This window comes from Canis lupus, chromosome 19 (assembly GCF_003254725.2).
Source record: "Canis lupus dingo isolate Sandy chromosome 19, ASM325472v2, whole genome shotgun sequence".
Taxonomy (NCBI): domain Eukaryota; kingdom Metazoa; phylum Chordata; class Mammalia; order Carnivora; family Canidae; genus Canis; species Canis lupus.
The window spans coordinates 50,521,486-50,537,182 of record NC_064261.1 but is presented as its reverse complement, the minus strand read 5'-3'; the positions used below and the strand labels follow the sequence as shown (position 1 = coordinate 50,537,182).

Below are 15,697 nucleotides of genomic sequence, written 5' to 3'. Positions count from 1 at the left end.
AATAGCTGAGCAGAGATTTTGGCAGGCTTGGAGAACTTGGGAGGCAGAGATGAAAATTTAGAAACCACCAAGGTGCTAGAGCCTAAGTAAATGCTTTAGGATTTCAGAGGAGAATCTAAGAATGCTACTCCTTAAAAATTAAAGGACTATGCTTTAGGAGTAGGAACAAACTGGAAATCATTAAGGCTAACAAAGTCTGAATCCCAGCATTTGACTTGAGTAGTGTGATGAGTCCATACATTATATGACCAGAGCATATTAAATCCTTTCTGGGAAAAGGATAACTTAATGTTGAGTCTTTGCAAATTTTCACACATGACATTTAGCATCCAATTTAAAAATCACCAAGTGTGTAAGAAACAGGACCAAGCAGAAATGCTAGAAGGAAATGTTACGAGAACTAAAATAAATTATAAGATGAATTAATAATAGATTAGGCACATCAGAAAGAAGAATAGTGAACTAAGAGAGAAGTAGAAAATATTCAAATATAAAGATTAAAAGGGATGAAAAATACAGAAGAGAAAATAAGAGTTAGGTGGAACAGCATTTAAAAGTCTGACATACCAGTAATTGGAGTCCTAGAAGAATATGAAAGCATGAAGTGAACAAGAGCAACATTTCAAATCTATTGGCAACAAATTTTACAAAATGGATGAAAGCCAGCAAGTCATGAATTCAAAAAGCTCCACGAACCACATGCAGGATAAATACAAGGAAGCTACAACCAGGGTATCATAGTCAAACATCTGGAAAAAAAAAAAAAAAAAAAAAGATAAAAAGAAACTATTGACCAAAGACTTCAGATGACTTTTAAATAAAAACCATGGAATCTAGAAGACAATGGAATGACTTTAAAATTCTGAAAGACTGAAACTGCTAACCAACAATTCTATACCTTACAAATAGATTCATCAGAAAGGAATGTGAAATAAATAAATTTTCAGAAAAACAAAACCAGAGAAAATTTGTTTCTAGTATACCTACACTACAGAAGACAAAAGGGATTTTTTTTTCATGTTTCAACATGGAACTGTAGGAAAAATATTAACACAGGGAAGGGTAAATGAGTAAATCTAAATACAAATAATAGTAAGTAAAGCACTATGGGGTTTAAAATAGCTATAGGATTAACATACATAACAACACAAAGATATTATCTAAGAAATTGTAAATGTACAAACTTAAAGTATATTTCAATGAATGAATGAATCTTGGAATCTCTTATTTTAGGGTAATCAATAAAATGATAAATATATCACTACAATCCCATAAGGCAAATGGAATAATAAAAAACTTGATTAATATAAAAGAAGATGGTATAGTATAAAATATACAGTAAGAAGATACATTTCAATACAAATAAACCAATAATTATAATTAAGTAGTTGGATTAATACTCCAGTTAAATGACAAAGATGGGCAAAGTAGACAGAAAAACAATAACAAATCATATGTTGCTCATAAAAGATAAACCTTAAATATAAGGACTATTTAAGGCTGAAAGTAACAGTATGAAAACTATAAAATGAAATCATGACCAAAGGAAAAAGGTGTAGCTATACTGATGTCAGACAACATAAACTCTAAGGCAAAAGGCATTACTATAGAAAAACACAGTGTTTGATAATAATAAAAGAATCAATAAAAAAATCATAAAAAAAGAATCAATAGGAATATAAACTTAAATTTAAACATACCTAATAACACAGTCTTAAAATATATAAATTATTATAAATATATTCTAATTTTCCCTTTTTGACTCTTTGATGTCCTCAAATTTCTCAAATTTCTCAAATTATTTTTTCTGTTTTTGATTTTTTTGGTATTTTTATTTATTTATTTATTTATTTATTGAAGTATCTGACACACAATGTTACCTTGTGTTATTGCTTTTTAAAAATATTTACTTATTTATTTATTTTAGAAAGACAGAGCAGAAGGAGGGGCAAAGGTGGAGAGAGAGAGAATCCTAGAGCACACTCCCTGCTGAGCAAAGAGCCTGGCATGGGGCTAGATCCAAGGACACTGAGATCATGACCTGAGCTGAAATCAAGAATTGGCCACTTAACCCAGGTGCCCCTGTTATTGATTTTTAATATCAATCCATTAATGTTGGAGAACATATATGGTATGATTTCAATTATTTTCCATTGATTGCAGCTTGTTTATGTCCTGATATATGGCCTATGCTGGAGAATTATTCGATGTGCACCTAAGAGTATGAATTCTGTTGTTGTTGGGTAGTGTTCTATAGATGTTATTAGGTCTAGTTGGCTTGTAGTGTTGTTACACTTTTCTATTTTCTTCTTGGTCTTCTTTCTTTTTATCCATTACTAAAAATGGGATATGGAGGTCTCAAACTAATATTTTTTAATTGTCCATTTCTTCAATTCTATAAGCTTTTACTTTGCACACATTGGAGCTCCACAATTAGGTGCATATGTATTTATAATTGATTGTCATCCTGACAAAATGACTCACTTTTTATTTTAAAATGCCTTTTTTGACTCTAGTTACCTGTTTTGTCTTAGAGTCTATTTTGTTTGATACTAGTATGGCCGTCCAAGGTTACTTTTGGCTACTAGGTCTTTTTGGTTAGTTACTAGGTCTCTGATTACAGTAACCAAAGAGACTTTTCCCCTATTCTTTTACTTTCAACTTTTTTGTTTCTTGAATCAAAAGTGTATCTTTTATACCCAGCATATAGTTGGGTCATTTTCTTCAAAATACATCCTGCCAATCTCTCCTTTTGATTCAAGTGCTTAATCCATTCACATTTAATGTAATTACTGATAAGGTAGGATTTACATTTATCATTTTGTTATTTGTGTTCTGTCTTATGTCTTTTTCTTTCTCAGTCACTGCCTTCTTTTGTATTAGATATTTTCTAGCATACTTTTTGAACTCCCTTGTTGTTTCTTCTATTATATTATTGGAATTAATTTTCTTACTGTATTCGATGGAAATTACAATTAGCATTCTAACTTAAAACAATCAATTAGAATAATGTACAAAATTATTGGTTCCTCTTTGTACAGAAATGTACAAAATTATTTAGTTAGTTCCCTTTCTGCTTTTCATTTTTGGTGCCATTATTGTCATACGAATTATGTTTTTGTATATTAAAGCCCATTAACAAAGTTTTATAATTTTTAAAAATATTTTATTTATTTATTCATGAGACACAGGCAGAGGGAGAAGCAGGCTCCATGCAGGGAGCCTGATGCGGGACTCAATCCTGGGTCTCCAGGATCAGGCCTTGGGCTGAAGGCTGCGCTAAACCACTGAGCCCCCCAGGCTGCCCCAAAGTTTTATCATTTATGTACATATCTTTTAACTCATATAAAAGGTGAAAAGTGTTGCAAACAAAAATACAGTTTTACTCTTTGCCATTTGACAGTGTGACTATCATTTGTCTATATAAAAGAATGGATCTCAGGGTGCCTGGGTGGCTTAGTTGTTTAAGTCACTGACTCTTGATTTTCGTTGTAGGACTGAGCCCTAGGTTGGGCTCCATGCTCAGTGCAGAGTCTGCTTGTCCCTCTCCCTCTGCTATTCCCCCCCCACTTGGACCCCGTTCACACACTCTCTCAAATAAATAAGTAAATAATAAATAAATTCTTTAAAAATAAAAAAAGAGTAGATCTCTTTATGTTCATCATACTTTAGGTTTGTTGAATTTCCTGAATCTATAGATTAATATTTTTCATCAAATTTGGGAAATGTCTGTCCATTGTTTCTTCAAATATTCTTTCTGTTTCTTTCTCTTGCTTTCCGTCTGAGACTCTCATCATACATATATTAGTACTTTTCACAGTGTTTTGTGGATCAATGAGGCTCTGTTCATTTTATTTTTTTCACTAAAATAATTTCTGTTTCTCAGATTGGATAGTCTCTATTGACCTATATTCATGTTTGCCAATTCTACTTTTGCCAGTTCAAAAATAATCTTAAGTCCCTCTAATGAATTTTTAATTTTTGTTACTGTACTTTTCAATTCCAAATTGATATATTTATATTTGGGATATATATGTATATATTTTGCTGTTGTTGTTGATATTCTTTATTTGATGTCATCTCTCTATAATTCCTTAGCTATGATTTCCTTTAGTTCTTTAAACATGTTTATAGTAGCTGATTTTAATTCTTCGTTTAGTAATTTTAACATCTAAGAGTCCTAGGTATAGTATTTATTTACTGCTATTTACTCCTGTGTATGGGCCATAACTTCCTGTGTCTTAGAAAATCTGGAAATTATTTTTTGCTGTTGAAAACTAGAATTTTATGCAATATAATGTGGTACCTTCATACCACATGATTTATTGTAGGTGCTATTTGTTGTTGCTACTTATTATTTGGTGACTTTCCTGAACTAATTCTCTAAAATTTGTATTTTTAGTTATATGTAGCCATCGAAGTCTCTGCTTGGTGAGTTTAGTGGTCAGCTTACAATTGCAGGATGATTTTTGTAAAAGAACTATAGGTGTCCAAGATTTTGCCAAGAAATTCTTTGTGTGTTTGTTTTGGGGTATGCCTTCAATGCTCTGGCATTTTATAAGTCTGCCTTAACCTTCACTTCCTGTTTGCACAGGGCTTCAGATTGTGTCAGAGGAGAGAAAATGGTTTTTGTGAGGCATTCCACAACCCTGCACAAGCATGTGGCCTTCTAGAGTCTCAGAAATATTTTGGAGCTTTTCAAAGCCCACTATGCACATCTCATTTCAGATTTCCCTTTTTTTTTTTTTTTTTTTTTTTGTCAAGCCTCTTGTTTTTGTCAAGTGGTATTTCTTTTTCTTTTTGTCAAGCCTCTTGTTTTTGTCAAGAGTGGTATTTCTCTCTCTTTCTTTCTTTCTTTCGTGGTATTTCTGTTTTAGGTGACTGTGATGTTGAACAATTGTCATTGAATGCTTTTGACAATGCCTTAGGGGTAGAGCTCTCTTCACTAAACAAACTCTGGTTCAGGTAAAATAAAGGCAAGTCTTATGAATGGGGTTCTTCCTGGGAGTTGCCAGATAGGTCAAACAGTGACAATCGGTTGGGGACTTGGGGGGATTTCCAAACTCATTCTGTCCCCTTCAGTGTCTACTAGGGTGGTTTTCATAGCTACTATGGTGTTAGGCTGCTGATTTTCAGGGCTACCATCAATCTGAGGAGAGGATAACCAGATAGGGCAAGTCAAAATGCCACAAAGCTCACCGGTTTTACCAAAATTCAGTAGGTTTTTCTTTTTTTAATAAATGTTCTTTTGATTGCTGCAAGTCTTGAGTTTATTTCTAGAGGTCTGAAAAAATTAATTTTGACATTTTTAATGAGTGTTCTCAATGCTTTTATAGGAGAGGATTGAGGTTCTTACTCTGCCATTCCAGAAGTGCTTTTGTTCTGATATTTTGTTGAAGTGGAGTAGTATAGAGCAATAAAAATAATGAATAATGTTTCATGTAACCACATTGATGAGTCTCCCAGAAATGACAGTGAGCCAAAGAAGCCAGGCACAAACAGTACATATTGTTTGATTTTACTTATGGGACCTTCCAAAACCACCTAAAATGAGTCTATAGTGATGAAAGTGAGAATATTAGTTAGCTTTAGGAAAGTTAACTGGAATCGGACATGAGAGAACATTGTAGGATATTGGGAATGTTCTATATCTGACCTGGGAGGTGGTTACACAGGTGTATTCATTTACCAAAATTCTTTGAGCAATACACTATGTGAATTTTATTGTATGAATATATACTCTTGTAAAAAACAAGCCTTTAAAAACAAATAACAGTAAATGGTTAACCTCAGGCCCTTCTTTAATTCTTGGATATAGATTCCCTTTCAGAGTGTAATGGAAGGAGTGAAAGTTCTCATATTTGTGGTTGAGAGAGTCGCATATGTATCACTGAAACATAGGAATGATTTGTTTCTAATATTGTTGTCAGTGTTAATAATCGGAGCAAATATATCTGCAAAGCTCTGATTCTTAAACTGCTTTCACATACATTATCTTGTCATCTGTACAACTATTGAAGTTGGAGGTCAAGTGCTATATTTTCCAAATGAAGAGACTCAGATGTAGAATTAGAATTTGTGAATAATAGAGTCAGGATTGATACTTTATGTGTCTAACTCTTAGATGATTATGTTTCTTTATCACACAGTCTTCAGAATATTGCTAGCCACCAACTTATCAAAATTAGTTGTGTGCCCATGGTTTTAGACTTCTCTAAAATTCTCCCAAATCATTATTAAAGGATGATGTTAATTCTTGAATCTGTGGATAATCCCAAGATTCTAGAAATAGAATTTTGAATTTCCTCTTTTCAGTCTATCTGTGAAATACAAGAGTATTTCTTATCCAACTTAAACATATCTTTTTGTTAAAGATTTATTTATTTATTTGAGAGAGAGAGAGAGAGAACGCATAAGTGGGTAGATGGGCAGAGAGAGAGAGAGAGAGAATCTTCAACCATACTCCCTACTGACTGTGGAGCCCGATGCAGGGCTTATCCCATGACCCATGAGATCACCCCCTGAGCCAAAACCAAGAGTCTGACACTCAACCCACTGAGCCACTCAGGTGCCCTAAACATATCTTTTGATGAGATTTCACAATACTTACTTATTATATATCACATCCTTTTTATGGTAAGGACCTTGTCCCATTGTTATACTAAGTTGCTATTTCTGTAGTCTACTTTTTCCTTGACTTCTACTCAAATACAGAGTGGTTAACCACAATGTAGGATTCCTTTCTAAATATCTGAGGAATTTTAAAAATTATCCTCACATTAGCAATCTATGGTCCTACTTTATTTAGGCCTTCTTCCTATCATTTATTAAATATTTGCATATTGGCTGAGCTTCTCTCCAAGATCCCTGCCTTGTCGTTTCATCCATGGCATAAAACTATATCCCAGAAGACAGCACTTTGATTAAGACCTGGTCAGTGTTAAAGGTTTTGTTGTTTTTATTGTTTCTGATGTATCATAATTACTATATAATAGTCTATCATGTTTATGTAAATTTCTAGCATTTTTTCTTTCATTTAGGTGATTAAATCTGCATTTGTCCCCTGAATTAAAGGTCATTAGATTTGTGAAGACGACTTTGAATTCAATTGTGTTTCCTTAAGTAATAGATATGCAAGCTAAAGTTGCATCTTCCGTTAGTTTAATAAGTATACGCTCAACATAAATCCCAGGATCACAAATGAGAATAATAAATAAAGAGGACCCCCAAAGCCGCTATGTATTTGTGAATAGCTACTAGAAAGCCTTAATTTGCTTTTCAGGAAAGTGAAGAATAGCACACACGTGAGAAAGTGCTATTTATAAAGAGAATAAGGGGCTTGGAAAATTTATTTATGCTTTTGCAATTAAGTTCTAAATGGCTGATGGAATGCCACTCCAGATCCCAAACAGAAAGTGTCTTTAACTGGATTTTCCCTGTCCTGCATTGTGAGCAAAAAACTTAACTTCACCACTTAAAGATTGCAATTTTTCCTTCAAATCTCTCTCTATGGTCTGATATCCTTTTCCCCCACTGGAGCACACCTTTCCCATTATATCCACCAAAATGCAGTACTCAGAATCTGTTTGGTCCCACAACTGATGCTACCATCTACTTGGCAATTTTAGGAAAAACTGTAGGTAGATGAAGTGCGTTACTTCATCAGCTCAGGACAGCCTGAAAACAATAACCCTTCTTGCCGAAGCTAGCTCAGTTCTTTCATTTGCTGCTCTCTCCTTGAGGCCAAACCCTTGAAGTCACCACCTTTCTTCTTGTTCTGTCTGCTTCCATTCTCAAACTGAGAGCAGAGAAACCTTTTTTTAGAAAACTTCATCTTTGAAGACAGGGTCATTTTCTGCCTGGATCAGTTTAGGCTTCAAACTGCTGTTGTGGTAGGCATCTGAGTATTCAACGTGTGTGGGGTCATTGGGATTGAACCCACTGAAATCCCATGATCAATCTTCTTTTCTTTTTTCCAGACATGTGATAATATGCAGAGATTGCCTGAGTTCAACTTTTCATTAGTTCATCCCTTCCTGGGTTTGTTTTTTCCCTTTTTTTCTCATTTTTTTTTAAACCATCTGGACCCAGGGTGTCTTTAAAACTTTATTTCCTTGTAGCACTTTTGTGCAGTCCACATCCTGTTTTTCCTCCCATCCTCTGCACATATAAACCAGATCACCAACCCACCTCAGTAGCCTACAGTTCCCAACATTCAGGGATACCAACACTTTGGTAATATCGCTCTACTTTTCTAATCATATCATTAAATACAGTAAAATAATAGCACATTTTACTTCAATTATACTTTTATCTCTGTCTCTAGACATAGATCCAATTTGGGGGATGAGGTCAAGGGTAATTTAGAGGATATCTAATAAGATGCACCACAGCAAAAGAGATTGAGAATATAGTTTAATGTTTGCTTATTTTAATTTTTTGTTGGGGAAAATGTTCAAAATATACCAAAGTAGAGGCATGTTATATTGAACTCTCAGGTATCCATCACCCAGCCTTTACAATTATCATAGTCTGTTTATGTTATTTTTATTTTATTTTTATTTTTATTTATTTTTTGTTTGTTTGTTTATGTTATTTTTAAAAGAAATATTTTTGATCACTATATTGTATTAACATGGCTTTCCTAAGAATTGTTATTCTCCATGACCAACCTGCTCTTTATCCTAAATCCAGTCCTGAAACCAAATTAAACATAGTAAAAAAAAAAAGAGAGAGAGAGAGAAGTTAGGAGTAGAAAAAGAAAAAGGAACAAATTGAATACAGTTCTTTTATTTCCAGGAGTATCGCTTCCATATTATCTTTGCCATATAAGACAAATTGCAACATAAAATGTCTTATAAATTCTTAACGGTTGAAGGGAATTCTAGCTTATTGGAGTTACTTCTCTTTTACCACCCTAGTGTTGTCATAGGTACCCTACACTGTATTCTTCGGTGAAACCTCGACAAAGATTGAATCCGTTTCAATCTAGGCAGGTGATATCTGGGCTGGGGATATCTACAGCATCTGCAAGAAGAGAAGAAGGCTTTGAAGAACTATAGTAGTAAGGTCTGATTTATACTGCTTCCAGGTAACCGAACAATTTGACAAAAACAAAGAGTAGTTAAACCATGGTTGTATTTCTAGACGGGATGAAGCAAATGACAATTAATGGAAACATGCTATGAGGATAGTTTTCTTCGTATCTTTATTGCTATCTTGGATAAAAGATTCAGAACATATTGTGAGACTCACAGGGAACTGAATTAGGTGGTTCTCTAATATCCTAGAACACAGAGAGAGAAATGATGTGAAGGCTGATAAACTGTTGGTCTGAATGCAAAATGTGAAACCAGAGGTGACAAATACAAGGTGAGGTTTAACTTCAAAGAAACTCCCCCATGAATTCAGTTTGAAAGATGATCTTTCTCCTATACTTTTCATTTGACAGACTTGTACTAAAACAATGCTTACATCTGGATCAGGAAAAGTTTAAAATTTTGCAGATAAGATTAAGGAGTTTTGAAGATTAGTGGCAAAATCAACAATTGTAGAAAAGAAATCCAGCCTACAAAATAAAATTCAAAATGTGTAAAGTACGTGATGAGGATTGCTATGGTCTGAATATATATATATATCCCCCCAAATTCATGTGTTGAAATCTTCACCCTTCAAAGGTGGTGGTATTAGGAGGTGGGGCCTTTTGGAGGTGAATGGAGCCCTCATGAATGGAATTAGTGCCCTTATTTATAAAGGAGGTTCTGGAAATACACCTAACTCCTTCCACTGCTCGAGGATACAATAAGAAGTCTGTGACCTGCAAGAGGGTCCTCACCCAAGCATCCTGGTGTTCTGATCTCAGACTTCTAGTCTCCAGAACTGTAAGAAATAAATTTCTGTTGTTACAAGCCGGTCTGTAGTATTTTGTTAAAGCAGCCAAATGCACTAAGGTGAGGAAAAGACTGAATGATTTATATGTGTGTGTGCTTATAAAGGATTAAAAAGAAGAGACTGGCAGGAGGACACACGTATTTGGGCTTAATTCCCTTTATCTTGAATAAAGCAGCATAAATAAGTAGGAAAATGTATTTTCCTTGGTTCTCTTTCCTAAGTGTGGCTTTCATAGTGTACTTTTTAATAGAAAGCGTCCTCTGGCAATGAAAAAGATAGTCTTAATTGACTCCCACTCTCCCCAGCAGCAAATGATTTGCTGGTGACTAGAGCTGTAGAGGAACAGAAAGTTTAGGCAAGTAGCGTCCTCCACCCCTCCTTTGCCCTGAAATGGCATATATTCACATAGTGCAAACTTTTCAAAAATGTAAAAAAGGCATACTGTGAAAAGTTGTGCTCTCATCCTGTCCACCATTTACACAGCTCTCTTTTACACACACACACACACACATATACACACAGAGCCATAATTAATTCTTATATATTCTTGGCAGATTTCTTTATGCGTTAACCCAGAAAATATGAATATATAGTCTTATTCTTCCTTTTTCAAATAAAAAGTAGCACACAATATACACTGTTTTATGCATTATTTTTTTTGCAACACTACATCTTGATGATCAATAGTAGATAGCTTCCTCATTTTTTTAAACCGCTGTGTAGTACTTCACTCTGTAAATGTTCAATGATTTTTTTAACTAGTCTCCTATTAGTGGGTATGTGAGTTGTTTCCAGTTTTTAAAGCAATGCTGGCCTAGAAAACATTACACATAATGTCGTTTTACACGTGGGCAAGTATATCTGCAGGATAAATTCCTAAAAGTACAATGTGAACACCGTTTTGATAAACCTTACAAAAAGTCTTTCCATCGGAGCTGTACCAATTTCAATTCTCCCTGATGTATGAGAAGGCCTATCTTCCTACAATAAGAAAATGTGCTGTCAAGCTCTTAGACCATTACCAAACTGGAAAGTGATAGATCAGCCTAGTTTTAACAATGTATTTCTCTTATTACAAGTGGATTTGATCATCTATTTATATTTATAAGCTATGTCAGTTTTTTTTTCTGACATATATGTATGTATTTCTGCCTATTTCTACTATGTGATTGGTCTTTTATTGGTTTCTAGTAGCTTTTCATACGTTAGGGAAGTTAGTATCTCTCTCTGATAGAAGTTTTTCAGTTTACCACTTATCTTCTGAGTTTGTTCACAGTTTCATATGTTGTTAAATTTATTTTTTTTAATTTTGTGGATTCTAGATCTGAATTACAAAGATCTTCTCCACTGAAATGTTACAAAGGAACTTCTTGTGCTCTCTTCTACTACTCGCATGCTTTCATTATTTTGTATGTACATCTTTGACTCAAATGAAAACTATCCTAGTTGTACTAGATCACTAGAGTGTGATAGAGTAATGAGTCCAATATCTTTTCCCCATACATTCTATCACCATTTATTGAAGTGTTGTCTTTTCCCCACTGATTTGAAATGCTACCTTTTTCGTCTGGTGAATTGTAGTATGCATTTGAAATTATTTCTGGACTTTGTATAATATTCTGTTGGTCAATCTGTCTAATGATGAACCAGTGCCATCCTATTTGAAGGTTTTTATGTTTATGTTTTTATAAAACATATAGGGGTAATTCCCCCTCATTGCCCTTTCTCTCCCCCAATTTTCCTTCCCATTTTTGATAATTTTTCCATATAAACTTTATGATCACTTTGCCTAGTTTCAAAAAACCTACATCAATATTATTCTTTTTGGGCTTATGTTTAAATTATAAATTAAAAAAAATAAAAATAAAAATAAATTATAAATTAACTCACAAAGAATTGACATCTTTTTGTTGTTAACTCTACCAGCTAGATACATCTTCACTTTGTACAAAAATTTCTTGTATGTTCTTCAGTAGAGTTTTAACATTTTTTAAAAGATTTTATTTATTTATTCATGAAAGACAGAGAGAGAGAGAGAGAGAGAGAGAGAGAAAGAGAGAGAGAGGCAGAGACATAGGCAGAGGGAGAAGCAGGCTCTATGCAGGGAGCAGGATGTGAGACTCGATCCTGGGTCTCCAGGATCATGCCCTGAGCCGAAGGCAGATATTAAACCACTGAGCCACCCAGAAATCCCCAAGTTTTAACATTTTTTATTAAGTTTATTTGCCTGCCTTTTATCTTCTTTTCTTTCTTAGGTGAGTACTGTCTTCCATTATATATTCATATTGTTTGTTGTGTTTCTTTTGTATATTGATTTTGTGCCCCACTACTTTGCTAAATAGCTTTTCAATTGAGTCTCTTGAGTTTTCCAGGTATATAATTATAATACCTGGCAGGAAGATTCCTAATGGATGCTGTGGAAGAGAAGAAATTGTGTTTTTCAGTTTAATGGATAGAAATCCCTTCTGATAAATCTCAGGAAGGACAAATATAGATACATTCTGGATGCTTGGCTTCTCTAGACCAGACCAGGTAATGAATGCCCTCAAAAGCTGTAGTATCATTTTAGAAGGGAAATATTGGAATGAGGATTGTTTTAAAACAAATAAGTCATTGTGATCTTAATCTTAGTCATCATAATTGCCATTACATCTTAAATTTATAGAGAGTACTCTATTTTTAAAAATCCCTAATACAAAGCTACCGATTTTGTTACTCCTATTATTATTACCAAGCATTTCAAAAATACCTTTAAGATATCCATGTGTGGTTCATGGAGTTTAACTCTAATACAGAATGGTAAAGAAAAAAATCCAGTTGTATGCAATCAACTACCCATCCGTCTTGAAGTGGGATTTGTATTTAAGTAGCTTAAATGAGTTGCTTTGTGTTTATGATGGGCACAGCAAATCCTCCTTGCTGGTTGCTAAACCCTCCTCACCTAACAATGATCTTCTTTGTCGATCTTCATGGCATGGTGTCTCATCTGTTTAGTTTGGCTTTTTATTTGACTTTCATTGACTTCGCGGCCAAGCCTGTTTTCTTTGTTTGATATGTTAGCTCAAATATGTAGGTGAACTCAGCCATTTAGTGATAGGCGTATAATTTTTAAAAACCACACATACTGGATTTGATGAAAGAATGTAATTTCCTCATGCAAATGGAGAAGCGAATGTTTGACTTTTGAGTAATATCTTGCTCTCTTTACGAGGAGTTGTCCAGCTGTCTTTTGCTAGGAGACGTAGACTTCTAGTTGCTGAATCTCTGTCAGCCCTTTTTTCTATACACAGTGCTCAGCCTTAGATCACGTAGAGACAATTTTAAATCTTCTTTAAGTACTTCCTGAGGTTTTAGCACCTTTCAGTGCTAGTTTCTAAAGAGCTGCTGCTGTCACCCGAGTGTTAGCACTGAGCTAGCCACCATAACGTGAAATCTGATGTGTTGAAGAATCTTCTCATTTGAGGCACATCACGAGTTGTGTCATGTTTCTAACTACTAGAAAAAATGTAAATATACATATTGGGCAGGATGTCAGCGAAGATAAAAGATGTGTAGTGGAGAAACCAAAGAATGTGAATGTGTACCTTCGTACCTGTTGGTGCTGAAGTCCTGATTTGCCTCTAAATTCAACTTCATTGCCTTCCCTCTGGTATGATTGAACCTCAATATTTTATTTCTCTTTTACAACATTCTCTTTAAAAAAGAACCAAGATACAAAATGTTTTTAAAATCCTAAAGTTTTATATGAATTTCAGTTTTCTCTGAGGCGTTAATTCTGATATAAAACCAGTGAAACTTCAGCTCGAATAACGTGAGGTATTGAAATCTTAAGGGACTTCTGTGTGTGTTGAGAGATGCTGGCAATTGGAATATTCTCATCAATAGGAGGTTTCTGTTGGCTCTAAATGTGAATTACTTATGTAAATGTCCCTTTAGAATCTGTTTATAAGGTAGAGAGCTTAGGGGATATTGGGAAGAATATTGCCTTGTTTTATAGACGTTCTGATTTGCTAACACACTTGAAGTTTCAATTCAAAAGTCACTCATGTAACTTCTTTTTTTTATTGATATGATTTTTGTCAAGTTTCAGATAACTTACTTACGTTTCCCAAGAACCTTTCCTTGTGTCTGGGGTATACTATGACATTTACCCTCTTCCTTTTTCTTTTCTGGATAATTTTTTGGACATAGTGCATCTTTCAAAGAAAGAAGACAGAGAAGAGGTGAAACCAATCCCTGGTCTATTCACATGGCCAGCAGAAGAGCCAAGGAAGCTCCCCCTACTATTTTCTAATTGACCAAGATAGAGGAATTCTTTAATAAAAAGGGCTCTAATTTTATTTCTGGAATTATTTGATTATCTCAGTTTCCTGATGCAAATTGATATCAACTCAATAAGCAAGAACTTGGAACAATCTCCCATCCTTTTGTGCAGTGGGAGTACAGGGCAGCTGGTAGACCACAGGGACAGGGCTGGGGAGGTTTGTTTGTTTGTTTGTTTTTCGTTGTAGCAGTTTGTATAGTGAAGGTTGTATTTTAGATTACTTTTTTTTTTTTTTATTTTAGATTACTTTATCCCTAAATCTTCTCAGTTGTTGCTTCTCTATACTTGCCCTTTTCTTTTCCCATCTGACAAGTTTTGGCTTTACATTCAAAGACCTCCCTGGGTCTGTCCAGTGTTAGCCTGGTGATAAAACCACCTTGCAGGGCCCAGTGCCCACACAGGCAGCTGTGGGATTGACTTCTCCCATCGCACAGGTTCAGGGTAGATGACACACTTCTTTCTGTAAACTTGGACAACTTTGCCAATTTGCTGACCTTTGTAGTGTCCTCATACAACCTGAACTTTATCATCCTTTCAGATGGACACGGAGAGAACATTGTACTTCTGTCTCAGCTCTTTGGAAAGAGGGAAAGACGCAATCTTCCTGCAAATGTGGGAAGGTCAATTGAAATGCCTTTTATGGCTCTTGCCCTGGTCAGAAGTCACAAAGGGATTGAACTTCATTTTGGCTACTGCTGCTTCAACAATGGCCATACAAGGGGGGAAAAGATGGTGCTTTCAGAGCAGTTTCTCTACCTACAATCTCTTGGTTTGCATGAAGGTGCAATTCTGGCTTTCTAATCTGTGTCCAGCCTTTTGCCTGGCCTATCCAGTATTTTTTCTTCTAAAAGCTAGGGCTTAGAATTTTAACACACTTGGAATCCTAGTCAGACACTTAGTTGCCCTCCTTTTATTTATTTTTAAGATTTTATTTATTTATTCATGAGAGACACAGAGAGGCAGAGACACAGACAGAGGGAGAAGCAGACTCCTTGCGAGGAGCCCTATGTGGGCCTCGATCCCAGGACCCCGGGGTCATGCCCTGAGCCGAAGGCCGATGCTTAACCACTGAGCCACCCAGGAGCCCCAGTTGCCCCCCTTTGAAATGAAGGTTTGCTTTCATCGTTTTTATTGCTGTTGTTGTTGTTTTTTTAAGTTTAAAGAGGCATGTTTTAGTCATATCAGAAAGAACATGGACTCTGGAGTCAGGCATGTCAGTATTGGAACCCATATTCCCCATGTACTGACTTTTTCACTTTTTAAACTAGTTATATAACATTTGTCTGCAAGTTGCTTATAATAAGATCTGCTATGAAAATTCCTTGAGTTCATGCTTGTAAAGTACTACCCATTACCTAATAGATGGCGAGCACTCTATGCATATGAGTTTCTTTTAAATTTTTTAAATCTGTTGAGGTATTCTAATGCCCATGTATTTTGGTGAAAGGCTTTATGTTAAAGAATAAAAAATATACACTTTCA

The 15,697-nt window shown here is 34.9% G+C and overlaps 1 pseudogene; it reads right to left on the bottom strand.

The window, feature by feature from the left end:
- Positions 1 to 14,469: 14,469 nt before the first annotated feature.
- On the bottom strand, positions 14,470 to 14,899 carry LOC112649974 (60S ribosomal protein L26-like; annotated as a pseudogene).
- Positions 14,900 to 15,697: the final 798 nt, after the last annotated feature.